The 27,621-nt window shown below is 38.7% G+C and overlaps 2 long non-coding RNA genes across 4 annotated transcripts; one reads left to right on the forward strand and one right to left on the reverse strand.

Annotated features, from left to right (window-relative positions):
- Positions 1-237: 237 nt before the first annotated feature.
- On the forward strand, positions 238-2,473 carry LOC135753583 (uncharacterized). 2 transcript variants are annotated; one of them, XR_012335727.1, is made up of 4 exons: positions 238-1,530; positions 1,613-1,760; positions 1,850-1,915; positions 1,991-2,471. It is a non-coding gene; the product is annotated as an uncharacterized lncRNA (long non-coding RNA). The 2 variants fall into 2 exon arrangements; XR_010533748.2 differs by having other exon boundaries at positions 238-1,760; positions 1,991-2,473.
- Positions 2,474-9,285: 6,812 nt separating this feature from the next.
- On the reverse strand, positions 9,286-11,578 carry LOC135753584 (uncharacterized). 2 transcript variants are annotated; one of them, XR_012335726.1, is made up of 4 exons: positions 10,286-11,578; positions 10,056-10,203; positions 9,901-9,966; positions 9,286-9,825 (listed from the first exon to the last, which is right to left on the reverse strand). It is a non-coding gene; the product is annotated as an uncharacterized lncRNA (long non-coding RNA). The 2 variants fall into 2 exon arrangements; XR_010533749.2 differs by having other exon boundaries at positions 10,056-11,578.
- Positions 11,579-27,621: the final 16,043 nt, after the last annotated feature.

The raw sequence follows: 27,621 nt of genomic DNA on the forward strand, positions 1-27,621 counted from the left end.
CCCCCACCCGTTGACAGGTCGTTTTTATGACCCTTTGACAGGGGGGCGGGACCATCAATCAAAATCTGTACAAGTTGTCAACTTTAGACAGAAAGTATTTAATGGTTTTATTGCCGGTCATTTAGAGTGATTGTTTTTCCTGAGTGTGTTTTATGTTAAGCGTATGGTGTCATGTTTAATGACGGCTCGTGTTTCGACATTTACTGTTTATTGACATTTGATGTCAGCCCTCAACCATCCTCCCACCTTTGCTCGCCCCGTGCGCTTCTCAATACTGACTTTCACACCGCGGGTGTGTTGTTGAATCTAAAGTTTTGCAACAGCATAAGTTTATTTAAAGGCAATCACTAATCATATATATATATATATATTAGATGTACCAGGCTACGCTTAAAGCCGATGTTTTCTATCGAGCTATAGTTTCTGATCAGACACAAAGTCTGAACTAAATAAAATTTTAAACGGTTCACGAAGTCCGGGAATCTTTTCATGACCTGGTCTACAGTTTCACGCGTATTAAAGATCCGGCGGTGTCTGACAAAGCGTCGGGTGATTGTTCATATCTGTCATTTAAAATAAAGTTAATAAATGTAATTCTGTCCACTATGGCAAAATAGGAATTTATTTTAGATTTAGGGGAATCTTTAACCATGTCTCTGATTAAAACTTTTGATTGTAACATCACAAGTTATTTAATTAAATATTCTGTATACGGGTATAGTTTAAGCAATGACCTGAGCCATTACCTTCGGAGCCGTCAATACTACATTCTTTAGACGATAGTCTAAATAAATAAATTTTTAAACGGTTCAGGAATTCCGTGAATCTTTTCATAACCTGCACTATAGTTTCACGCGTATTAAAGATCCGGCGGTGCCTGACAAAGCGCCGGGTGAGTGTTCATATCTGCCATTTTAAAATAATGTTAATAAATGTAATTCTGTCCACTATGGCAAAATAGGATTTTATTTTAGATTTAGGGGAGTCTTTAACCAAGTCTCTGACTAAGACATGTGTATACGTGCACAGATGGTGACAGAGAAACTTACATATGACGTTAATAAACTTTTAAATGTTTTTAAGACGTATTCACACCATTTTGGGGTTTTATTTTTAATTAAAGGCTTCTTAAAACATGTGTGAATATGTGTATATTATACAAAGAGTCTTATATTGTCTGCTCTGACAAAAATAAAGTATTTTTTAGGTTTAGGGGAATTGACTGCGTGTGTCTTATAAATACAACTTGATAATACGTTTGTTTTGTAAAGAGACTTCTTTAAAGTCACGCAAGAATAAAATATTTTAGTTGTAACTGGTTAAACTTAAAGCCGATATTTTCTATCGAACTAGTCTATTTTCTGTTCAGACACAAAGTTTTCTGATGCTGATATTATGTCAGGGTGTGTTTGTGTGGGGGTCGTGTGATGTAATCTTTGAAAGTTTATGACCGAACCTTTATTGGGGAGCGACAAGAGATCTCCCGGAATCAGTTTGGATGGAGCAGAGCTGTTATACTCAAGTCTATTGGTATGTATGTGTTTCGCTGTGTTCGTGCCAGTATTTTGTATGATTTATTTAAAAACTAAAAATTCGATCTCTGGTATTGCAGCGAAATTGTCTAAACTGGTATTAACTATTCCTGGTAAATCGCGGAGAAGAGTGGCCTGAACAAAAAAGTCAGACCGAGACTAGAACCTCCCGCAGCGTAACACGGAAATCTTGGAACAAAAGAGACGCCGACTGGCTCGTGTTGTCCGGTGTGTTTTTATTTAATCCTGTTACAATAGATTTAAACAAACTGGTTTGGTTTAATATTTTCTAATAACATGTGTTATCTGTTTTAAAGGTTTGGATATCAGAGGCAAAGCGAACGTTGTGTGTACTATTGCAAAATATATAGCGGATCTCCACGGTACGTTTATCTTGCATAAGAAAATTGTTTTATTTAGATATTTGTCCTAATAACTTTGTTTTTATCTGTTTACAGGTTAGGATACAGACCACAACGCTTTGGACGTATCTTTAAAAAAGATTAAAATCAGAGACTTTTTGGATTTGTCTGGGGACATTTTAAACATTTTGTGGCAAATTGGATTTAAAACATTTCGGATACTGGATACCTAGTTTGATTTGTCCACAGAGCTTGTTTAAGACGTTTTCACCGCATTTTAGGGTTTATTTTTAATCAAAGGCTTCTTAAAACATGTGTGAAAATGTGTATATTATACAATGAGTCTTATATTGTCTGCTCTGACATAAATAAATTTTTATATTAGATTTTAGATCAATTGACTGTGTGTGTTTTATGTCAAGCGTATGCTGTTATGTTTAATGACGGCTCGTGTGACAGCTTGTGTTTAGGCATTTGATGTCAGATATCACCCTTCCTCCCTCCTTTCGCACAAGACCTGCATTCTTTCACAGGGGTGCGTGTTGTAAAGCGATTAAAGATTTCTAAAACTCAATGTTGGTAAAACAATCCCCCATTACGGTGTCAAAAAAGTAAAATGTTTATTTTAGATTTAGACAAATCATGAACAATGCTACGATTAAAACATTTGTTTATAACATCACAAGTTATTTAATGAAATATTCCGTATACGTGTATAGTTTAAGCAATGGTCTGAGCCATAACCTTCGGAGCCGGCAATACTATAATCTTTAGACGAAAGTCTAAACTAAATAAAATTTTAAACGATTCATGAGTTCCGTGAATCTTTTCATGACCTGCTCTATAGATTCACACGTATTAAAGATCCGACGGTGCCTGACAAAGCGCCGGGTGAGTGTTCATATATGCCGTTTTAAAATAACCTTAATAAATGTAATTCTGTCCACTATGACAAAATAGGATTTTATTTTAGATTTAGGGGAGTCTTTAACCAAGTCTCTGACTAAGACATGTGTATACGTGCACAGATGGTGACAGAGAAACTTACATATGACGTTAATAAACTTTTAAATGTTTTTAAGACGTATTCACCCCATTTTGGGGTTTTATTTTTAATTAAAGGCTTCTTAAAACATGTGTTAATATGTGTATATTATACAAAGAGTCTTATAGTGTCTGCTCTGACAAAAATAAATTATTATTTTAGATTTTAGGACAAATGACTGCGTCTATCTTATAAATACAACTTGATATATACGTTTGTTTTGTCAATAGACTTCTTTAAAGTCACGCAAGAATAAAATATTTTAGTTTTAACTGGTTAAACTTAAATGTACTATTATCTATTTAACTATAAGCTATATTTTCTGAGCAGATATTTTTCTGTTTCTGATGCTGGTCTTATAACAGTGTGTGGGAGATGATGGCTGTTCACAGCAGGTGGCGGGTTGTAAACTAGGGTCTTTTTAAAACTGTAGTGGTAAAAAATGTAATAGCACATTGACAAAAATAAAGCATTTGGTTGTAACAAATTATTTAATGAAATATTCAGTATGTGTATAGCGATGAACGGTGTCAAAATCACCGGGGTCCCAACAATACTATAGTCTTTAGACTAAAGGGTATTTATTTTAATATAAATAAAATCTTAATCTTTTCGTGCACAATATTCTGATCACGCCATTAGATTGTGTACCAGCGTTTACAATAGAGAACATACGCGGATGAGTGTTCATATACACCGTTAAGAAACTTTTTTTTAAACGATTAAAGACATTTTCAAATCATCTTATGGGGTTTGTTTTAAATTAATGACATCTTAAAACCAACAGGGAATATGTGTTTATTACACAATAAAATGTAATTCTGGCCGCTCTGACAAAATAAGGGTTTAATTTTAGATTTAGTGAATTCTTTAATCAAGGCTCTGATTAAAACACATGAATGCGCGAACCACAGTTGCCAGAGAACGTACGCTGAGGCGCTCTTATGGCGTTAAGAACCTTTTTATTGTTTAAGACATTTTGACCCCATTTCCTGGTTTTGTGTCCGCTGTGGATCCCAACCTCTATGTGTTTATTATACAACAAATGCAATTCTGTCAGCATTTCTAATTTAGAACGCCTTTGATTTAAACATGAGGGTTTTAAAATGAAACGTCCATGTGACTTTTATGACAAAAGCTATTCGATCTTAATTTTTTGTTTTAACATCCAAAAGTTTTATACACAGTCCATAATTAAACAACTAGGTGTGTATGAGTAAGATTATATCTAATGTCACACGAGCAGCACCAAATCACGCATGTGTCTGTGTGTGTGTGTGTGCAACCAGGCTGTTTATGTGTGGGCGTGTTTATGAGCCTGTGTCTTTGCAAGGTGTGTGTGCGTGTGTGTGTGTGTGTGTGTGTGTGTGTGTTTGCATGGGGGTCTATGATGTCTCTGTTTGTTACTAAAGTTTTGATATTAAGTCTGTGTCCTCATTGACAATAAGTAAGGGTTTTTAGATGTAGGCTTTATTACACAGATACTGATTAAATCATGTTATGCATTATTTGCGATTTAAAGAAACTTAAAAGGTTTAAGACATTTTATCTCACATTGTGGTGTTGTTTTTTAATTAATGTAACCTTAAAACCCTCTGTTATCCATTTAGGGAACAATAAAATGTTAGCAAATATTATTTATCAAAGTTGACGATGTTATAAGCCAGGATGTCACTAACGTGACAACAAACATTTATTTAAAGACAAAACATTTTAACAAAATTGCCATGGCTTACAGAGACACACTAGACTTAATAATAAAAATAAAAATATACTATTCGAACATCCTAACCTGGTATTAGGTTAGATTAGGTTTTAAGGTCAATCAGCGTCTTTAGCTTTACAACTTACAGCACAAAACCCCCAATGACAGGATTTTTATGAAGTGGAGCAGACCCTTGGTATGCCTGTGGGGTTAGGTACAACTAAGGTCAACATCTATCAGTGCATAATAAGCAAACATGAAATTATATTTTAACTATGGTTTGTTAATGATGTTGCTAGGTTCGCGTATTTTTTCTGAAACAAACTTTTCTTTTCAAACTTAGTTAGGATACACACGTTTGTCGCCTCAAACACCTGATCAAAGTTTTTCTTCGCTAGCGACAACTAATGTCTGAGATTTTGTAAATTCATCAGATGTTTCTTACTTGTGTATTTTCTTAAACAAACTTTTTCTTTTCAATCTTAGACAGTCTTCATACGTTTGTCTTTCGATAAGTTGTTCATAGTTTTTCTTCGCTAGTGTCAACTCATGTATGAGATTTGTAAATTTCATCATATGTTCTTACATGTGTATTTTCTGAAACAAATTTATGCTTTTCAAACTCAGGTAGTCATCATACTTTTGTCTCTACATACATTTGTTCAAAGTTTCTTGTAGCTAGTGTCAACTGATGTCTGAGATTTTGTAAATTCAACAGATGGTCTTACGTGTGTATTTCTTAAACAAACATGTTGCTGTTCAAACTTAGGCAGTGTTCATACGTTTGTCTTTTCATAAGTTGTTCATAGTTTTTATTTGTTAGCGTCAACTAATGACAGAGATTTTGTAAACTCATCAGATTCAAACAAAACTCATTCATTTCTGTAGTTTATGTAACACCTTGTCAAACTCTTAAAGGTAGTACTATCTGTTTAAAACAACAATGCAAAGTATTTTAGATTTACTTGATAAATCTTTTACATCAAAACAAACTAGGATAGCAATATGTTTGAATCTGTAACAGGTGATACCACCAATAGCGTGATGTACATAACAAAGTCTGTAAAATAATAAAGATTGATTAGGTTTTTATTTAGTAAACCTTTTAACACAAAGTGTAGAGTCTTTTGTATGTAACAACAAAGATGCGATGAAACAACGCAAAACAAGAGAGGATGCGTTTGTTAAAACACATATAAATTAAGATGCATACATCTACAAATGGGGCAATGTTTGAAATAGTTTGGCCGTATAGCCTCTAAATTCGGGACCAATAGATTAAAGACATTGCCCCATTTGTAGATGTATGCATCTTAATTTATATGTGTTTTAACAAACGCATCCTCTCTTGTTTTGCGTTGTTTCATCGCATCTTTGTTGTTACATACAAAAGACTCTACACTTTGTGTTAAAAGGTTTACTAAATAAAAACCTAATCAATCTTTATTATTTTACAGACTTTGTTATGTACATCACGCTATTGGTGGTATCACCTGTTACAGATTCAAACATATTGCTATCCTAGTTTGTTTTGATGTAAAAGATTTATCAAGTAAATCTAAAATACTTTGCATTGTTGTTTTAAACAGATAGTACTACCTTTAAGAGTTTGACAAGGTGTTACATAAACTACAGAAATGAATGAGTTTTGTTTGAATCTGATGAGTTTACAAAATCTCTGTCATTAGTTGACGCTAACAAATAAAAACTATGAACAACTTATGAAAAGACAAACGTATGAACACTGCCTAAGTTTGAACAGCAACATGTTTGTTTAAGAAATACACACGTAAGACCATCTGTTGAATTTACAAAATCTCAGACATCAGTTGACACTAGCTACAAGAAACTTTGAACAAATGTATGTAGAGACAAAAGTATGATGACTACCTGAGTTTGAAAAGCATAAATTTGTTTCAGAAAATACACATGTAAGAACATATGATGAAATTTACAAATCTCATACATGAGTTGACACTAGCGAAGAAAAACTATGAACAACTTATCGAAAGACAAACGTATGAAGACTGTCTAAGATTGAAAAGAAAAAGTTTGTTTAAGAAAATACACAAGTAAGAAACATCTGATGAATTTACAAAATCTCAGACATTAGTTGTCGCTAGCGAAGAAAAACTTTGATCAGGTGTTTGAGGCGACAAACGTGTGTATCCTAACTAAGTTTGAAAAGAAAAGTTTGTTTCAGAAAAAATACGCGAACCTAGCAACATCATTAACAAACCATAGTTAAAATATAATTTCATGTTTGCTTATTATGCACTGATAGATGTTGACCTTAGTTGTACCTAACCCCACAGGCATACCAAGGGTCTGCTCCACTTCATAAAAATCCTGTCATTGGGGGTTTTGTGCTGTAAGTTGTAAAGCTAAAGACGCTGATTGACCTTAAAACCTAATCTAACCTAATACCAGGTTAGGATGTTCGAATAGTATATTTTTATTTTTATTATTAAGTCTAGTGTGTCTCTGTAAGCCATGGCAATTTTGTTAAAATGTTTTGTCTTTAAATAAATGTTTGTTGTCACGTTAGTGACATCCTGGCTTATAACATCGTCAACTTTGATAAATAATATTTGCTAACATTTTATTGTTCCCTAAATGGATAACAGAGGGTTTTAAGGTTACATTAATTAAAAAACAACACCACAATGTGAGATAAAATGTCTTAAACCTTTTAAGTTTCTTTAAATCGCAAATAATGCATAACATGATTTAATCAGTATCTGTGTAATAAAGCCTACATCTAAAAACCCTTACTTATTGTCAATGAGGACACAGACTTAATATCAAAACTTTAGTAACAAACAGAGACATCATAGACCCCCATGCAAACACACACACACACACACACACACACACACACACACACACGCACACACACCTTGCAAAGACACAGGCTCATAAACACGCCCACACATAAACAGCCTGGTTGCACACACACACACACAGACACATGCGTGATTTGGTGCTGCTCGTGTGACATTAGATATAATCTTACTCATACACACCTAGTTGTTTAATTATGGACTGTGTATAAAACTTTTGGATGTTAAAACAAAAAATTAAGATCGAATAGCTTTTGTCATAAAAGTCACATGGACGTTTCATTTTAAAACCCTCATGTTTAAATCAAAGGCGTTCTAAATTAGAAATGCTGACAGAATTGCATTTGTTGTATAATAAACACATAGAGGTTGGGATCCACAGCGGACACAAAACCAGGAAATGGGGTCAAAATGTCTTAAACAATAAAAAGGTTCTTAACGCCATAAGAGCGCCTCAGCGTACGTTCTCTGGCAACTGTGGTTCGCGCATTCATGTGTTTTAATCAGAGCCTTGATTAAAGAATTCACTAAATCTAAAATTAAACCCTTATTTTGTCAGAGCGGCCAGAATTACATTTTATTGTGTAATAAACACATATTCCCTGTTGGTTTTAAGATGTCATTAATTTAAAACAAACCCCATAAGATGATTTGAAAATGTCTTTAATCGTTTAAAAAAAAGTTTCTTAACGGTGTATATGAACACTCATCCGCGTATGTTCTCTATTGTAAACGCTGGTACACAATCTAATGGCGTGATCAGAATATTGTGCACGAAAAGATTAAGATTTTATTTATATTAAAATAAATACCCTTTAGTCTAAAGACTATAGTATTGTTGGGACCCCGGTGATTTTGACACCGTTCATCGCTATACACATACTGAATATTTCATTAAATAATTTGTTACAACCAAATGCTTTATTTTTGTCAATGTGCTATTACATTTTTTACCACTACAGTTTTAAAAAGACCCTAGTTTACAACCCGCCACCTGCTGTGAACAGCCATCATCTCCCACACACTGTTATAAGACCAGCATCAGAAACAGAAAAATATCTGCTCAGAAAATATAGCTTATAGTTAAATAGATAATAGTACATTTAAGTTTAACCAGTTAAAACTAAAATATTTTATTCTTGCGTGACTTTAAAGAAGTCTATTGACAAAACAAACGTATATATCAAGTTGTATTTATAAGATAGACGCAGTCATTTGTCCTAAAATCTAAAATAATAATTTATTTTTGTCAGAGCAGACACTATAAGACTCTTTGTATAATATACACATATTAACACATGTTTTAAGAAGCCTTTAATTAAAAATAAAACCCCAAAATGGGGTGAATACGTCTTAAAAACATTTAAAAGTTTATTAACGTCATATGTAAGTTTCTCTGTCACCATCTGTGCACGTATACACATGTCTTAGTCAGAGACTTGGTTAAAGACTCCCCTAAATCTAAAATAAAATCCTATTTTGTCATAGTGGACAGAATTACATTTATTAAGGTTATTTTAAAACGGCATATATGAACACTCACCCGGCGCTTTGTCAGGCACCGTCGGATCTTTAATACGTGTGAATCTATAGAGCAGGTCATGAAAAGATTCACGGAACTCATGAATCGTTTAAAATTTTATTTAGTTTAGACTTTCGTCTAAAGATTATAGTATTGCCGGCTCCGAAGGTTATGGCTCAGACCATTGCTTAAACTATACACGTATACGGAATATTTCATTAAATAACTTGTGATGTTACAAACAAATGTTTTAATCGTAGCATTGTTCATGATTTGTCTAAATCTAAAATAAACATTTTACTTTTTTGACACCGTAATGGGGGATTGTTTTACCAACATTGAGTTTTAGAAATCTTTAATCGCTTTACAACACGCACCCCTGTGAAAGAATGCAGGTCTTGTGCGAAAGGAGGGAGGAAGGGTGATATCTGACATCAAATGCCTAAACACAAGCTGTCACACGAGCCGTCATTAAACATAACAGCATACGCTTGACATAAAACACACACAGTCAATTGATCTAAAATCTAATATAAAAATTTATTTATGTCAGAGCAGACAATATAAGACTCATTGTATAATATACACATTTTCACACATGTTTTAAGAAGCCTTTGATTAAAAATAAACCCTAAAATGCGGTGAAAACGTCTTAAACAAGCTCTGTGGACAAATCAAACTAGGTATCCAGTATCCGAAATGTTTTAAATCCAATTTGCCACAAAATGTTTAAAATGTCCCCAGACAAATCCAAAAAGTCTCTGATTTTAATCTTTTTTAAAGATACGTCCAAAGCGTTGTGGTCTGTATCCTAACCTGTAAACAGATAAAAACAAAGTTATTAGGACAAATATCTAAATAAAACAATTTTCTTATGCAAGATAAACGTACCGTGGAGATCCGCTATATATTTTGCAATAGTACACACAACGTTCGCTTTGCCTCTGATATCCAAACCTTTAAAACAGATAACACATGTTATTAGAAAATATTAAACCAAACCAGTTTGTTTAAATCTATTGTAACAGGATTAAATAAAAACACACCGGACAACACGAGCCAGTCGGCGTCTCTTTTGTTCCAAGATTTCCGTGTTACGCTGCGGGAGGTTCTAGTCTCGGTCTGACTTTTTTGTTCAGGCCACTCTTCTCCGCGATTTACCAGGAATAGTTAATACCAGTTTAGACAATTTCGCTGCAATACCAGAGATCGAATTTTTAGTTTTTAAATAAATCATACAAAATACTGGCACGAACACAGCGAAACACATACATACCAATAGACTTGAGTATAACAGCTCTGCTCCATCCAAACTGATTCCGGGAGATCTCTTGTCGCTCCCCAATAAAGGTTCGGTCATAAACTTTCAAAGATTACATCACACGACCCCCACACAAACACACCCTGACATAATATCAGCATCAGAAAACTTTGTGTCTGAACAGAAAATAGACTAGTTCGATAGAAAATATCGGCTTTAAGTTTAACCAGTTACAACTAAAATATTTTATTCTTGCGTGACTTTAAAGAAGTCTCTTTACAAAACAAACGTATTATCAAGTTGTATTTATAAGACACACGCAGTCAATTCCCCTAAACCTAAAAAATACTTTATTTTTGTCAGAGCAGACAATATAAGACTCTTTGTATAATATACACATATTCACACATGTTTTAAGAAGCCTTTAATTAAAAATAAAACCCCAAAATGGTGTGAATACGTCTTAAAAACATTTAAAAGTTTATTAACGTCATATGTAAGTTTCTCTGTCACCATCTGTGCACGTATACACATGTCTTAGTCAGAGACTTGGTTAAAGACTCCCCTAAATCTAAAATAAAATCCTATTTTGCCATAGTGGACAGAATTACATTTATTAACATTATTTTAAAATGGCAGATATGAACACTCACCCGGCGCTTTGTCAGGCACCGCCGGATCTTTAATACGCGTGAAACTATAGTGCAGGTTATGAAAAGATTCACGGAATTCCTGAACCGTTTAAAAATTTATTTATTTAGACTATCGTCTAAAGAATGTAGTATTGACGGCTCCGAAGGTAATGGCTCAGGTCATTGCTTAAACTATACCCGTATACAGAATATTTAATTAAATAACTTGTGATGTTACAATCAAAAGTTTTAATCAGAGACATGGTTAAAGATTCCCCTAAATCTAAAATAAATTCCTATTTTGCCATAGTGGACAGAATTACATTTATTAACTTTATTTTAAATGACAGATATGAACAATCACCCGACGCTTTGTCAGACACCGCCGGATCTTTAATACGCGTGAAACTGTAGACCAGGTCATGAAAAGATTCCCGGACTTCGTGAACCGTTTAAAATTTTATTTAGTTCAGACTTTGTGTCTGATCAGAAACTATAGCTCGATAGAAAACATCGGCTTTAAGCGTAGCCTGGTACATCTAATATATATATATATATATGATTAGTGATTGCCTTTAAATAAACTTATGCTGTTGCAAAACTTTAGATTCAACAACACACCCGCGGTGTGAAAGTCAGTATTGAGAAGCGCACGGGGCGAGCAAAGGTGGGAGGATGGTTGAGGGCTGACATCAAATGTCAATAAACAGTAAATGTCGAAACACGAGCCGTCATTAAACATGACACCATACGCTTAACATAAAACACACTCAGGAAAAACAATCACTCTAAATGACCGGCAATAAAACCATTAAATACTTTCTGTCTAAAGTTGACAACTTGTACAGATTTTGATTGATGGTCCCGCCCCCCTGTCAAAGGGTCATAAAAACGACCTGTCAACGGGTGGGGGAGGGGGTCATAAAAGTTTGACGAATGGTGTATCGTTACAACTACTGAGGGCATTGAAAGAGAACTGACGGTCTGACTGAATATCTCTGTCCAGTGAAATGACTGTAATGTCCCATAGAGAGAGAGAGAGGGAGGGAGAGAGACTTGTCAGTTTGGATGACCTTTTACTAGGCTCACCACTTTACATTTTCAGACTGAATCATCTTCCATTTTGGAGCTCATATTGGAGCTGTGAGGCACCCTAAGTGTGTGTCATATCCGCCCCTTCCTCGCCAGCTGAGTGTACCATCTCCCGAAATATATCTTCCGCTGATGTTACTTCCTTTCACTACTTCTCAAACACAAAAGCCCTGTCCCAAATGGCACCTTAAATACTCAAGGTCTTCATACAAGTCTGACCTTTCATGACGTAACACAGATTTGATTGTCGGGAAGAAGTCTGCTGCGAAGCTTGCATCAATGGCGCATATCGATTTAAAGGGGAAGCACATGAGCACCCTTTTGAAACCTAAAAAGGCACATTAGACACCTTACGGCAGGGTTCCCCAAACTTACCCTGCAGAGTTTAGCTCCAACCCTGATTAAACACACCTGAGCAAGCTAATCAAGGTCTTCATGATCACTAGAAAATCACAGGTGGTTAAGTTTGATTAGGGTTGGACCTAAACTCTGTAGTGCTCTGACCCTTCAGGGTAAGTTTGGGAAACCCTGCCCTACGTTCCTGTGGACTTGTGCATTTGAGGCCATTCTATGTCCATGAGATCGCCAGTACACATGAACTGTATCATTTGGGATGTGGCCTATAAATATGATGGACTTTCTTCTGTATTTTGTGAAGTGTTGTTGTTTCTATTGTTATGCAATTCTGGATGTTTTCCATTGTACCTGTGTTTAGATTTTTTGCCTGGTTTGCCGTGTTACCTGGTTTTGACCCATGCCTTTAATGTGCCTTTAATAAACACAGCATATGGATACAAGTAGACCCAGTCCTTTTGGAGTTCATAAACTTGAGGATACGGTTGGGTGGATTCTGACTATATAAAAACAGGACCATGAAGGCCCATATCTGCACAAAACACCTGGCCATCAGGTGTCCTTCACGTTTATTAGGGGACTACGACACTACCAAGTCTGCTTCTAGTAAAGACAGTGTTTTATTAGAGTTGTGCATTAAGGCGTCTCCAGTTGGCCGTGTACAAACGCTCCTGAGGGGCCGTAGAGGGTAAAACCCCCTTGATTAATCACACACATGTCTCTCTACACGCAACATTGGTCATCGTGTTCCATATGTTCCAATGGTAATGGGAGCAATTGTTCAGGAGGAACTACACAGAGGCATCAGTCAGTGAACAGCACCCACAATCACTGAGAGACTATACACTCTAAAAAACGCTGGGTTATTTTCAACACAGCATTGGGCTTAAAGTGTCAAGCCTAGCCAATGGATTAACTTAACCCAGTAAATGTTTATATTTGACCCAACAATGGGTTAAAACAACCCAGCATGAGTTAAATTATAGCCCACTGCCCTTTGGTTCATCACTTTTTCACCCAACGCTGGGTTGAAAATAACCCAGCATTTTTTGAGTGTAGTGTGTACTTGTTTACCTGTGCTTTAATATTTGAAATATCTGAGACACTAGAGCAATGAAAAGCATGATATTACTGTCACAGTATGTGTAGGAAGGACAAGGAGGTAACATTAAATATATAACTTTAATTCATAGATTCTGTAGATCATGATGTAATACACATAAAACAAAGACGAGAACCGCAATGAATAAAGACAATGGTGAATATAAATAGAGTCTGCAAATGATGATGGGTGATGTAGTCAGGTGAGTGAGGGGAGATGGCAGGGGAAACATTACAACGGACCAAAGGTAGGCACCGTCGGTGCTGGTGTGCCGATGTCCTGCAGATTTTAGCTCCAACCCTGATAAAACCTCGCCTACCTGTAGGTTTCAGGTGACTCTTTAGACCTTGATTAGTTGTTCAAGTGTGCTTGATTAGAGCTCAAGCTAAAATTGGCAGGACATCGGCACTCTAGTACCGACATTGCCTACCCCTGCACTAGACCCTCTTACAGCCCACGTGATCAAATAGTTGCGTGCGCATTTTGCCAACAGAAGTGGCGTTGTTCCCCAGTGGTTCTAACGTGTTAACAACTCAGAAAGTTTATCAAAACGGTTTTCCAGCATCACAGCCGTTTCAGTAGAACCGTGGCTGCAGACGATTAAACGTGTTGATTGGAGCGAGGACATATTAAAAAATGCTCGCGTCTGCAGCGCCCACTTTATACTCTTACCATACTTCCGTTGCCAAAATGCGTGCACATACGTTGCTAGGTCATCATTGTGTACAAACAGTGAAAGGGTCTATTACATCTTCAGAAAAATAACTTAACAAATTAAGTGAATTTCATTTTAAACAATCTGAAAATTGAGTAAGACAAAATTACTTTCTTCAAAGGGAAACCAGTTTTTTATTACCCTCTTATTGCAGCATGCTAAATTGGGTTCCTTACAAATCTTGAGTTGAATTAAGAAGCACTCTTGATTTAATTACAAATAGTGCATAGCCGTGATAAGTATGTGATGCATATTTAATTTAGGTATGTGTGAGTTTTGAAGAGAGTATCACTGTCGTATGGTAGAGGGATGTCCTTTCTCATTGATGCCATTAGACAACACCGCTCACCATCTGCTGTCGCCCATTCTGATGCTGTACAGCAATGCCTTTCCAGGTAAACACTAAGTCATTCTGACATCTTACGACTCCCACATTAGATCACAGAAGGAATGAGAGAGTGAAAGAGAGAGGAAACTGGCAACCAGTCCCCGCTAGCTACCTTCTGTAGCTACCTGACTGTCTGCGGTCTCTGGTGAATTATGGGAAAACTGTCAGGCCAAATGAGATTCCCCATTTCAGGGGCCTAATTTATTGGCCAAAACCTTCAGCCAATAAAACACCTGATATGCAAACTTGCAAATACTGTAAAGTTTATAGTTGAGCTGCTGAAAGTTAAGCATAGATACCAACACGATTTTGGTATTTTCTTATTTGAATACATACATGCTGTACGTTTGTAACTAAGAGCAGTGCTAAGGTCGTGGGTTCAGTTGCTTTGAATAGAAGTCGCTGCTACATGTGTTAATGTAAAGGCATCCTAACAAGCACACATCATGACTCCTGTTACACTTTTGAGGCATTCACCAAACGTTGTTTATTTGAGTTCAAGATCCTTGTAACCCGGCACAGACCAATCAAAATGTAAGCTCAAGGAGGTGCTGCAAAATCACTTCTGTGAGGCAAGACATCTGCTACAAGCTAATCATTAGCTAGATGGACTTCTATCAGGAAGGCCAGCGTTTCCTCTGGCCTGCTGAATAAAACATCCAAGTTTATCAGGGAGAAGGAGTCGACACAGAGGGCGAGGAGACGCAAACAGAGCCAACGTGGACGAGATTGCCATCAGGACAGAGGAGAGAGAGATAAGCCCTACAAGAGAAGCCAGATAAGGACGGCCGTGATTGGATGGGCGTGGGAGAGCAGGGGGTCGGGTGGGTTTGGGGATGGGTAACTAAACGAAAGATGATGACAGAGGACTCGGGTAAAGGTTACAGCCAGTGAGGTTTGTGAAAGAATATATGTGTGTATGCATGTACAATGAGACACTTCTTTAGGTTTTTGCAACATTTATTTCACATGAGATTAAGGGTTTATTTTGGTCAAACTCGCAGCCTACACGCTAACCACTTACATTTAGTACGAAAATAAATAAAAGTAATTTCACATTAGAATAAACATGTGGGATTAAATGAACAATTTCATATCAGATTTTCATTTAAAACGGCATAAAAACCACTCACCCGGAGAGTTTTTCAATCATTTTTTTTTTTGTTAACAGCATGAAACCATTTAACACAAAAGTTTTGCTGCTCATTATTGTGCAGCACTTTGTAATGTGAAAGAGGAAAATTAATGACACTTTATAACTTGAATTAAAAAAAAGGTTTCACATCTAATAACTCTAATCTTTAGCTGGCTAACTCTTCAGGTTGGAAAGCTAACTAAACTCTTCGGTATTCCACACAGAACTTGTTGTGGTTCATTCATCAGGGCAGAACCACAGGACTGACATCCCAGAAACACAACCAGGTGTGTATGTCATAAGAAATCCAAAGCAGAGGTTTTGACGAATGGCTATCTAAACAATTTACTTGCATGACATCCCCACCAGACACAGAGACTGCAAGTGAAATTCTGCAGTAGTCATACTGTATGTTGTGTTTACTTCATTCTCTTGTTCACCATTGTTACTGCCTTATTTTCCCTTCCCTATCTGCCAGTGGCAGTGATGCTTGTGCAGTCGCAGTGAATGTCAGAGAAACAGCCTGTTGCACCCGTCATCTGTCAGCAGGGCTGCTTCCCATCTTAGCCAGCGTTCCTTATCACTTTCTACTGACTTGGGATCAGCGCTGCACGGGAGTCCAGAGTCCGGCTCTGCTCAGCATGGATGCAAGCAAGTCTCCTCATGCTAAAAATAAAGGAGCTGGTGTGCTGGCTCGTGTTTATGGTTCAGGAGCATTAATGCAGTAATGCTGGATGGCCAAGGAGGAAACGTTTGCTTAGTTCCCTTTCAATACGGTTCACTTCGCATTGCGTCAGTTAGCTGACGCTATGGGGGAAACTCCTGTTTACTCCGTGACTGAAGCCTATTGGTTAACGTCTGTACAAATTACAGACCAATGACGTTTGAACCCGCGCGCGGGAGGAACGCGTCCCTATATAAGCGCGGTTCAATCGTCAGCAGCTCATTATTTTCTCCTTCAGCGCGAACCTCTCGCTGCTCCGAAGAAAAGAAGAAGCCTTACCTCGCCGTTGACAAAAGCCCTGCAGCGGAGTCCAGGCCTAGCGTCTTCCCTTGCCGTTTTCCGGCTGAGAACCGAAGATAGCAGAGTCCAGGCCTAGCGTCTTCCCCTGCCGCTTTCCGGCCGAGAACCGAAGATAGCCTTCGCTTGCCGTGGTACGAGCCCTGTGCAGCGGACACGCCTGACGAGGTCTCCCCTGCGGCCGCCCGGTAAGATCAATATTTTTAATATAAAGCTATAAGCTAAAAGAGCAGGCGCTGTTGTAATAGCGTCAAGCACAGCGGCTCGGTGAGCCTCTCTGCTATGAATTTCCTCCGAGCGCGTTACCGGTCTGGCACCTCCCACGCCGGGACCGCGCTTATGCTTTGGTTGTCTTATCCATGTTTCGTGCTCCCCCTGCTGTTCCTCTCTCGCCGGGATGAACACACGGCGAGCCATGAGACTAGATGGATGCATAGACAAGCACACACGGACTAACCCCCCCTGTGTTCTGTCACACCGCAACCGTTCATGCTTACAGAGTCCCTTCGCTCCTCTCAAATTCAGTGGCGAGATCTCTGGCACATATATTAATCCCCCGAGTGCATCGGGTGATACCGTCACGACGCATGGCTGTTCTGTCTGTGTTGCTGCTCCCCTCTGCCGTTCCTCTCTTGTTGAGATGAACAAGCGGGGAACCGTAGACCTGGATAGATGCATACGACAAGCAAACACGGGCGGTCTGCCCCTGTCTCTGTCATAGCACAGCCACTCGTGCTCCACGCTCGCGGAGTCCCTCGCTCCTTTCCCCACAGTGGTGAGGTCTCTTAACGGCTTAGCTAGCACGCGGTATTACGGCTCGCTGCCTCTAAATGCAGCTGTCCAGTGTTCAACGATTACAGAGCTTCATGCCCCTCCCCTCTGGAGCGGCGCGATCTCATTCGTCTGCTCAATAGGGCCGATTCGCCGCTATTGGAGCACCAAGAACACTCATTATAAGAGAGCTTCATGCCCCTCCCCTCCTGGAGCGGCACGATCTCATTCGTCTGCTCGATAAGGCGGACACGCCTCTATTGGAGCGCTAAAACACTTATTATAGAGCTTTACTGGCCTGAGCCGATCTCACTTCAGATAGCTCATTTTTCGTCTGCCTGGTAATTTCTCTCTGGTTTAGACGGAATCAGAGGCAGAACGAATTTGTTTATAATATACTGAGGCCCGAATACCTCCCTTTATTCAGTCCCGTCCTATATCAGTGCGCTGAATATTGGTACATTCTTATATATATACCCGGTTTTTCTGCCCTTTTAATAAACGGCAAAACCGCGGGCCTCACGGCAGACTTCCTCTCTGCGATGGGTTCAGTCTGACATTAAACCACCTAGACATACTGCTCTGCTCCGTGAGCCGTTCGGTCACCGTCACTACTGAGGCTTGTGCACCTGAACGGCTGAGCTCTGGTCTCCGCAGCACAGCTGCATCAACAGAGAACGAAACTGTCTGGGAGAAAAGGGGTTATGTCGCGCCTCGGCTGGACTGCCCTGTAATGTTTTCTGTGTGCTGTTTATCCAAACATACTGTGTAATACTGTCGGCTATGCGACCTCACTATAGTGGCGAACGGTATTTAATTCCTCTAAAAAGAGTAATTTCCGTGCTTACTATACTGTGTATTGACACCCACGGTTGTACGGTGTCTCTAAACACTTTATCGCCTTACTGACAAGCAATCAGTAATACGCACACACGGTCCGCTGTCCATAATTCTATCGACGCTAGCCGAAAAAAACCCCGGTTTGGCCATATACTGTGTATTGACACCCCACGACTGTACGGTGTCAACCCAGTCTCACCCCATGGCGTCAATATTTGACGACACTTGACCATGCGTCAATATGTTGACGCGGAGGGTATACCCTGCGCGTCACTTTTTGACGAACTGGGGACTTCAATGCTATCAGGTACGCGAAATTCTCTTTCCTATTTTCTTACCATTTTCTACCATTTTCGCGTCGGTTTAGGGTTAGATTTACATAATGACATCCCTACCCAAACCTATCCCTAACCCCAATGTCAGGCGACAACTGTTTAATTTCGCGTACCTAATAGTATTGAAGTCCCCAGTTCGTCAAAAAGTGACGCGAAAGGTATACCCTCCGCGTCAACATATTGACGCATGGTCAAGTGTCGTCAAATATTGACGCCATGGGTGTGAGACTGTGTTGGTCTCTAACACCTTTCTGCCAAATTCGCTCGCAGCCCACCTCAGTTTCTCCGCTACGATGCTGATGGCGCAAACGAGCACGGTCTTACGGCTGTTATTCTCTCTTCCTAGAGGAAGGACAGCCTCAGACTTTTGCATGGCTCCAAGCGTTTGAATCGCGCCCTCTCCGGACGGCCACTCAAAGGCTTACAGCCAAGCGGTTTATGACGTTTTTCGGCCATATAGCTGATTTATATTAGCGGATCCGAAGACGCTCACACCTCCGCTCCAATACTCGGAGATATTAAGGGTAATATCAACCTCAAGTGAGCTTGCTACCCGCCACAATAAGTTTCAAAGCTTAAAGCGCGCGCACAGTCAGACGCGCGCGGCATCTCGTTTAAGACGGGCACACGTACCCCTCTAACGAGCCTCAGAAAGCTGAATATCGTGGCATTCTGTTCATAAGTCCACTTCAGTTTGACTAAGCAAAGGTCCCGCCCCGAGCTGACGGCCGGGAAGCTTGCTTAAGTTACACACGGCTGCATGAAGTGCTGTCATTACGAGCTAGCCCAGCATTTGCTGTGGGTTGAACACGCTTTACGACGGCAATCAGCCTTCGGCGCGTGGAACGCCGTTTGTCTCATATAAATCACCTTGTACTGTGAATACGGTACATTATGAGGATGATTTAGCACTGCAGCACTCTCGACCGTGTTATTGTGATAATGCGGTCGGGCAATCTACGGTGGTTTCATTATTTACCGAACCAGACTGAGATCTCGCCCCCTGAACAAGCTGACGAGTCATCTCCTTTATAAACTCATTGCATCGCTTTATAAGCTATGTTCAATCAGAGTGATACGCATCTCATGCTTAAACTACCAATATTAACCCATTACGATGGGCGTGCGGAGATGGCATCCGTGGGACACGACCTACATTACGTGCCTTATGACACATTGACACAAGCTGCTAGGACCCCTTTCACGAGGCGTCCTTATGCAAAGTCTGATCCATTCTGTCTAGTGACATTTGAAAGTCAAAACCCCCCGCGAATCGCCGGGGGAACACTTTTCTCCTCACTACAGAGGCACGGCGGCTCTCTCCCCTACCTATATCTATGTGGCCGTGATAACAGCGAACCACGCTTTTACGACCGACCATTCATTTAATTCACAAGCCTGTCATCTCTCAGATGCGGACGGCGGCGGTAACAGCGAACCATGCTTTTACGGCTGGCCATTCACTTTATTCATAAGCCTGTCATTTCTCAGATGCGGACGGTGCCCGAGGCACAGCGCTCTGGAACTGTCCAAGGTCCTGTATGACACATACGTCTGACGTACATCAGACGATCAGCTGTTTATCTGCGTCACAGATCACTCACTAGAGCACCTGTCAATACAGGCTATTTATGGATCGTTGACGTTATCACCTCCCGTGACAATTATGCTCACTTGTCTTAGAGCATGGGCATGGTCTTAGAGGTTTCTCATTTGACAATTGTGACACGGCCGGCTGGTCCCCGCCGTCCACGTTGTCAGTTTACAGCTTCGACATCCCTGCTTCGCGCACTACTGAGGTTTGTTGCATTAAAGGTGCGCCCATTAGCTCACCTGTATGCACGATATGGGTTTTAATTATATGCGTCCACCGTGCGCTTAGAGAAGCTCACATGTACACGCTATAACATTTTGGTATACAATAAGATGCGCTTGGGAAAGCTCACCTGTATACACAGCTGTGTTATGCTTTGTGACACATACATTGTTGTTCATCTGTGTACGTTCACGGTGCGTTGGGTGCCCACCGTTACGTTCATCAATCATATCTGTACACATTCACGGCGCGTTGTGTGCACTGATTTATCTATACGCATTCACGGTGCACTGAAGAGTTCACCCGTGTGCGCACAATTTATTATCAGAACACATGACGGCGCGCTCGAGAATCTTGCCGGCCTGTGCATTATAACACTCTGATTCATCTATATGCATTCACGATGTATTCAAGTGTTCACCTGTGCCCGTGCAATTTATAGTCAATACACATTTACGGCGCGCTTGGAAAGCTCACCGATCTGTGCACTATAATACTACCTATATGCATCCCGATGCGCTCGAGGGTGCACCGGGGTTCACACTATTGTGGTATCTGTATAATCCCACGCTACGAACCGTTCTGCCGCATATTATAGTCAGATCGGCCGTTCGTGAGCTTCGCAGATCACTCACTACGTATGTCTGTTGCTAACAGTGGTTATTTAGATGGATCGTTGAAACCATCGCACTGGCTCACGCCCCTCTATGAGCTATGTCCTATATAGAGCCCACTCTGTGCGAGTTTGGCTTCTTCATGAACTTGGTCTACAGGGGTATCTATATCTATATTTAATATCTGCTACGCGGCCGGCTGGTCTTCGCCGTCTACGTTGTCAGATTGTACAGCTTAGACGTCCCTGCCCTACGAGCGCAGGTTCTCTCGGCTCAATCATGCACGCTCATGCGTTTTATGTGTACACCACGGTGCGCTCAGCGAGCTCACCAACGTGACTCTGAATTTACTTATCTCGCACAGCCGCGGCGCGTACCTCGCCGTCTTGTGCTATGTTATGTGCCCCCGGTGCGTTTAAAACCCCACCGTGTGCGCGTCAACAATTTATATGGTGCTTACACATTTGCTTTTAAAGCTGTGAATATGCCGGGTATAGGGCCACACGCAGTGTCTCTCCGGTAAGGCACTTCAGTACGTTGTGTATGCACGGCGTGATGGGATTACGTTCCCCCATAGCGTCAGCTAACTGACGCAATGCGAAGTGAACCGTATTGAAAGGGAACGCTTAGGTTACTCACGTAACCCCGGTTCCCTGAAATAACGGGAACGAAGCATTGCGTCTCTTGCCGTGCTACAAACGTCTACGCAGCGAGTGTTATTCGGCTGCGCGCTTCAGTCGAATAATAATGAGCTGCTGACGATTGAACCGCGCTTATATAGGGACGCGTTCCTCCCGCGCGCGGGTTCAAACGTCATTGGTCTGTAATTTGTACAGACGTTAACCAATAGGCTTCAGTCACGGAGTAAACAGGAGTTTCCCCCATAGCGTCAGCTAACTGACGCAATGCTTCGTTCCCGTTATTTCAGGGAACCGGGGTTACGTGAGTAACCTAAGCGTTCTTTCATGTCTCGTTAAATTTCATGCATCTAACACAACTGAAGACAGTGAATTATGCATCCCTGTAGGAAAGGAAATTCACAAATGAGGTCTCGATTGTCTCATTTGTTTCGCCCTAGTCAGCAATGAGATTAGATACAGGACAGATGGAAACTTTAAGTTCTCTGCTTTAGAAAATAAGACAATAATCTTGCATGTCTCCTCTAAAGACACAAAAGAGATCTCAACGTCTTAAACCTTGCTCAGATTTGCTAAGATACCAAGACCTAGAATTATCAGATATAAATTTATTACAGCTCCTTTAGGATTTGCGATAATGCAATCACAGAATTTAACGCAAACTCCAGTGAATTGCAGTGAATTTCATCAGAATTTCACGTGATGTTATCAAATCGTGTGATGCTATTTCTACTTTAAAGTAAGAGCATATAATGTTAGTATACAGGAGCTATAAAAGATTTACCGCAGATCACAGAATGATTGATAAGTCAAGTGTGAGAACCTGACTTGCCAATTCAAGTAATTTTTAGTTTTTCCACAAATTTTATTTCAAAATTTGAATCAAGCTTTTTGCTGCAGAAATCATGAAACCAAATTTTCTTACATATACTATTAACATAATTTGTATTCTTCAGCTTGAGTATATGAGCTTAAACATCTGATTCACTGTGTTAAAGCATTGTAAAGTACACACTGCAAAATCTGTTTTAATGTGACAGACTGCTATGTAGCCTGCAGTTACTTGGCAACAGTAAACAGCTTTATTATACTAATTAAATTCATTGCTTGATAAAAAATATTTTTATTAACTAAATGCATGTAATAAAATAAGAAAATATTATTATTAATTAAAATAAAGATTATAAATGTTATTTGGGCTCCAGCCCCCCACTACCCTGCAGAAGATTAGTGTTTTTGGGAAATGGATGGATGGCTTAATGTTATTCAGCGTTGCTGTCTTTTTTTATATTGCTGTTGTTACTGAGATTTTATCACTGTGAAAGTAAAATACATAAGGTACAATCACAGATCAAACTTATGTTATGTTTCCTGATAATGTCTTGTAGATGTAACATATATAACGAGAAAAGGATAGGGCCTAGAACTGATCCCTGTGGTACATCGTATTTAACCTGAGAGTGACATGACTTTTCCTTATTTAGAATTAAGTGTCTTATTGCTTTGTTTTATTTATCTTTAAGGAATTTTTATTGTAACATTTGTGACAGGATAATTTTATTCTTTTTCTCATGAATCTTAACTTTTAAAGTTAAGTCTCCAGAATCTCTTCATTCTCCTTTCTGCATAAAGGTAAAATGTTAAAACATTTGGTCAATATCCTAATATATCAGTAAACCTCCTTTAAACAGGTAAAAAATGCACCTTGATGTACATGAGCTGTTGTGCATACTATCTGTATTTCCTGTGCTTATTCCGAGGACTTTGCTTAAAAATCTGCATGGTTTTTACAGATTCTTCCAACAAACCGGAATTTCGAAATGGCCTGAGGATGGGATCAAGTGGGTTTGAAGCAAAAAAAATTTGATGAGCGTATAATACGTGCTGAGAGCATTCAGTCAATATCGTTATCTCATTTTTGACAGAGGTTGTGTTTAATGGTTTAGAGGTTGTGTTTCATCTGAGCTCTTCATATTAATATATGCAACTTCAATGCATTAATTAAAATAGTTTGACAAAATTATATAACACAATCAAATACAAACTCTCTCTCTCTGTTTCACTCACAATGAAAATACCTGCTGTGTGCTCTTTCTAAGGAAGTTCCAACCGGTGACAAGCAGCGTGCTAAAATGAGAAATGATCTAAGTGACACTTCTTCATGCTAACATGCAACATGTGATGCAGGGAGGAACAGGAATTATTTAAAAGAGCACCGCTCGAGTGATAAACAAAGGATGAGACGCAGCTGCCAGCTGACAAATCTGAAAGAAAAACAACAGGACTTCAAAAAAACATACTAAGAAGTCAAACAGGCGTTTAGCTCTACAAAGACATCCTACATTCCCTTTCAAGAATTATCTGCACGAATCATCACCACAGACACCTCAATGAGCGAAGACAGACAGATTTACAATAAGAGTTAACATCTATCCAAATCCTCGTACTTCCCGGATGAATTAAAGCAATAGATAAGACAGAAATATAATTTCATGTCTTTACCCTCAAGTTTTTCTTCTATAAACCTCAAAGCTGTTGGACAGGATACCCATGCTGTTCTTATACAATAGATGTAAGATCAGTGGTTAAAAAAACCCTTAAAGAAATAATGCACCATAACAGTAAAAAGTTGTTAATGGATGAGAACACATTAGACTTTAGAAAATATTTAAGCTTTGAAATATGGAGCATGAGTCATATGATGTGGTTTTATAGGTTTTGTTGTTTTAATAACTAGCCAGCCTTGGTCACATTCAATTTCAGTGTATACGCAAAGTCAATATATATTTTTTTTTCAATACTATTTGTTTCAATTTGTATTCATTAAAACAAAGATTTGGCACATTTGGAATGAAATTACTGCGAATAAATGTAACCATGGTCACAAAACCAGTCATAAAGGTCAATTTTTTGAAATTGAGATTTATATATCATCTGAAAGCTGAATTAATAAGCTTTCAGATAATGTATAGGACAATATTTGGCCGAACTATTGTAAGCTGAAAGTCTGGAGTCTATAAGGTTGACCCATACAATGTATTGTTGGCTATTGCTACATACTGTATATACTTGTGCTACTTATGACTGGTTTTGTGGTCCAGGCTCACAAATGATGACAGGAGTTTAATATCCTTTAATAATCCTACAACCAATACAGCCTGCTGAAATACACAATCCAGTCTTGCCTTTCATCCACTCTGAAACAAATATAACACAGACGAATAAGATATAGAGGCAAAGTCTGGATTTCATGAGACTTCATTAAATCCAACCAGGCTGTGGGGAAGGTGGAAACAAACCAGATAATTGACAGTATCTTTCTCAGAAAGGATGTGGAAGAGACTCTAAGAGTAGCAGATTGTTTTCAGAAAGGAGAAAATTCGAGGCGCATGAGAAATCTAAACTCACAACACTTTAAAGACATCTGATAAATGTGGATCATTGGAAACAGATTGCTCCGAGGAGCATACAGTCTGTAAGACCACAACGCCCCGTATGTGGTTGGAGGGTTGTTGTGATGCTGTTTCTATCCAGAACTTTGGCATGATGGAGCGATAGAAAGAGAGAGAGAAAGAAAGAATGCAGGGCTGGTCAGCCCACAGTCACAACCACAATAAAGGGTCTTCCGTAACAGAGCGCTCCTATGATCTGATATTTCCAGGCATGGATAATAAAAGACAGGCCATGAGGAGATAAAAGTCAATGAGATTTTAAAATGGGACTGTGTGGATTGAATGACACCCAAATAGGATGACATGTTTGCAGTAGAAACGTGAATCGAAGTGCGTAACAGATGTCTTCAATTTAGGGTCGATAAACAATTTAAAAACATTTTAAATGTTAGAAGTATAAAACTAGATTGTGTAATCCTGATTCTGGTCCTTATAGTCTCCGTCCTCACTTTCAATTTAAGTCTTTGGAATTTTTCATTATAATATATGAACTAAATTGACCAAGTTATTTCAAGATTTAATCTCTTTACAATTTGTGGCATAAACTGTACAGTAGCCAAGAACAATATTACATAGTTAAAATTACTTCTGTTGGCAAAAAAACTTGGTGAAATGTGTTGTTGAACTTGTTTTATGACCAAGATAACCAGAAAGTAATGAAAAGAGAATTTTAAGTGAAATGTTTATTTGTTATTTCTGCTTATTAGAGTATTGTGCTAGTGTAGCAACATCTGCTAACACCAAATTCAGTTAAATTTTTAACTTTGTATCATATAGGTCTATGTAGTAAACACTGACTGCCAAGTTCAGCTGCAATTATTCTTGTTTTATAAATAAAATACCCATATATAAATCATGATGCTTCTGAGTTTAGATCACTGATCTATATAAATGACTGGATTGCGCATGACGTCACACTTGTGAAGCCACCGCGCCGCCATGTTGGTATACCCAAACGTTCTATTATATCCGATTAAATCAATGGACGTTATCAGATTTTAATGATAAAACATCACTTTACTCGTCTTCGTTTTTATATGTGAAGATACCCTGTACATTATTACAACACAAACGTCCTAAGCAAAATAGTTATTTACTGAAAGTTATACATTTTGCGTTTTAATCAGTTATTATACATTCATCTTTATTACAGTATCAGATCAGCAGACAGACCGCAGCATATTTAGTATTAATGACAATAAACGTGCTCTTGAAATCTAAATAAATAATCATGCTTTGTACCGTATGTGCATGCAATAATTTGCTAGTTTTGTAATTATGTTATCTAAACTTACAAGTTACCTAAACTTTAGAGAAATAACGCTGACCGTCACAGTGTAGCTGAATGTCAAAAAAACTTTATTTATAACCGTGTCATTAACAAATGCAACAGACACACTCACCTTAACGTTTTTTTTATAAATCCATTATCCTGCCCGATTAAAACATAAACATTGCAAATAACACCAGAATTAACAAATAATTAACGTACACATATCCTAAAAATTAACTTTGTGTAACTGATACGCTGTAAAGGGGGTACATTTTGATCATGATTTTGAATGGAAGTCAATGACGGTCTCTGCCGGTTGGGTATACCAAGATGGCGGCTCGAACTCTGCGCTCAGTGCGCTGGCTTCACCTCACGCAGTTACGTCAAGCGTTCTATGCGCAATCCAGTCATTTATATAGATCAGTGGTTTAGATACAAAACCCTTTAAGTACATCTTACATAGTTTTTTTTATCAGGCTCTCATGTTTAGGTTAAGTAATTTTACATTAATGGGAATAAAAAGGTTATTAGTCAGTATGCCTTATTTTCACATTTTACTGTCTTTCGCTGCAAAACCCACTAAGTGCCTGCAAGCTTTTTGTCAGAAACCCTTCACTCCTCCAGTTCTTTGGAAAAGATAGTTGCAAAATCACTAACGATGCAACTAGAAACATTGAAAACGATAAAGGAAATTCAGAATTCAAAAAGTAAAAATTAAGAATCTGAAACCCAAATTAGGGGGTGCTGTGATGCATGTGACTGCCAGATTCTGGTTGTATTCAAATTCAAGTACCCACAAAGGAAACTAAGTTTGAATGTGATTAATGGTCGTTTCACATTCTTTTTCGGTGCAATATGAGAAGTTTTCTGAAAAATCTATGTGGTGTTCAATGGATTCTGCCAACAAACTGGTATTTCTGAATAACCTGAAACCATGATTAAGCAGATTTGAAACTAAAACATTTGATAAGTGACAATGAGCATTCGGTCGATATAATTATCTCAGTTTAGATGGGGGTGATTTATTTCTCTAATTCCATTCAAAAAGTGAAACTTGTATATTATATTCATTCACTACACATAGTCTTATACATGTCAAATGTTTATTTCTTTTAATTTTGATGATTATAACTGACAACTTAGGAAAATCCCAAATTCAGTTTCTCAGAATAT

This window comes from Paramisgurnus dabryanus, chromosome 22, assembly GCF_030506205.2.
Source record: "Paramisgurnus dabryanus chromosome 22, PD_genome_1.1, whole genome shotgun sequence".
NCBI lineage: Eukaryota > Metazoa > Chordata > Actinopteri > Cypriniformes > Cobitidae > Paramisgurnus > Paramisgurnus dabryanus.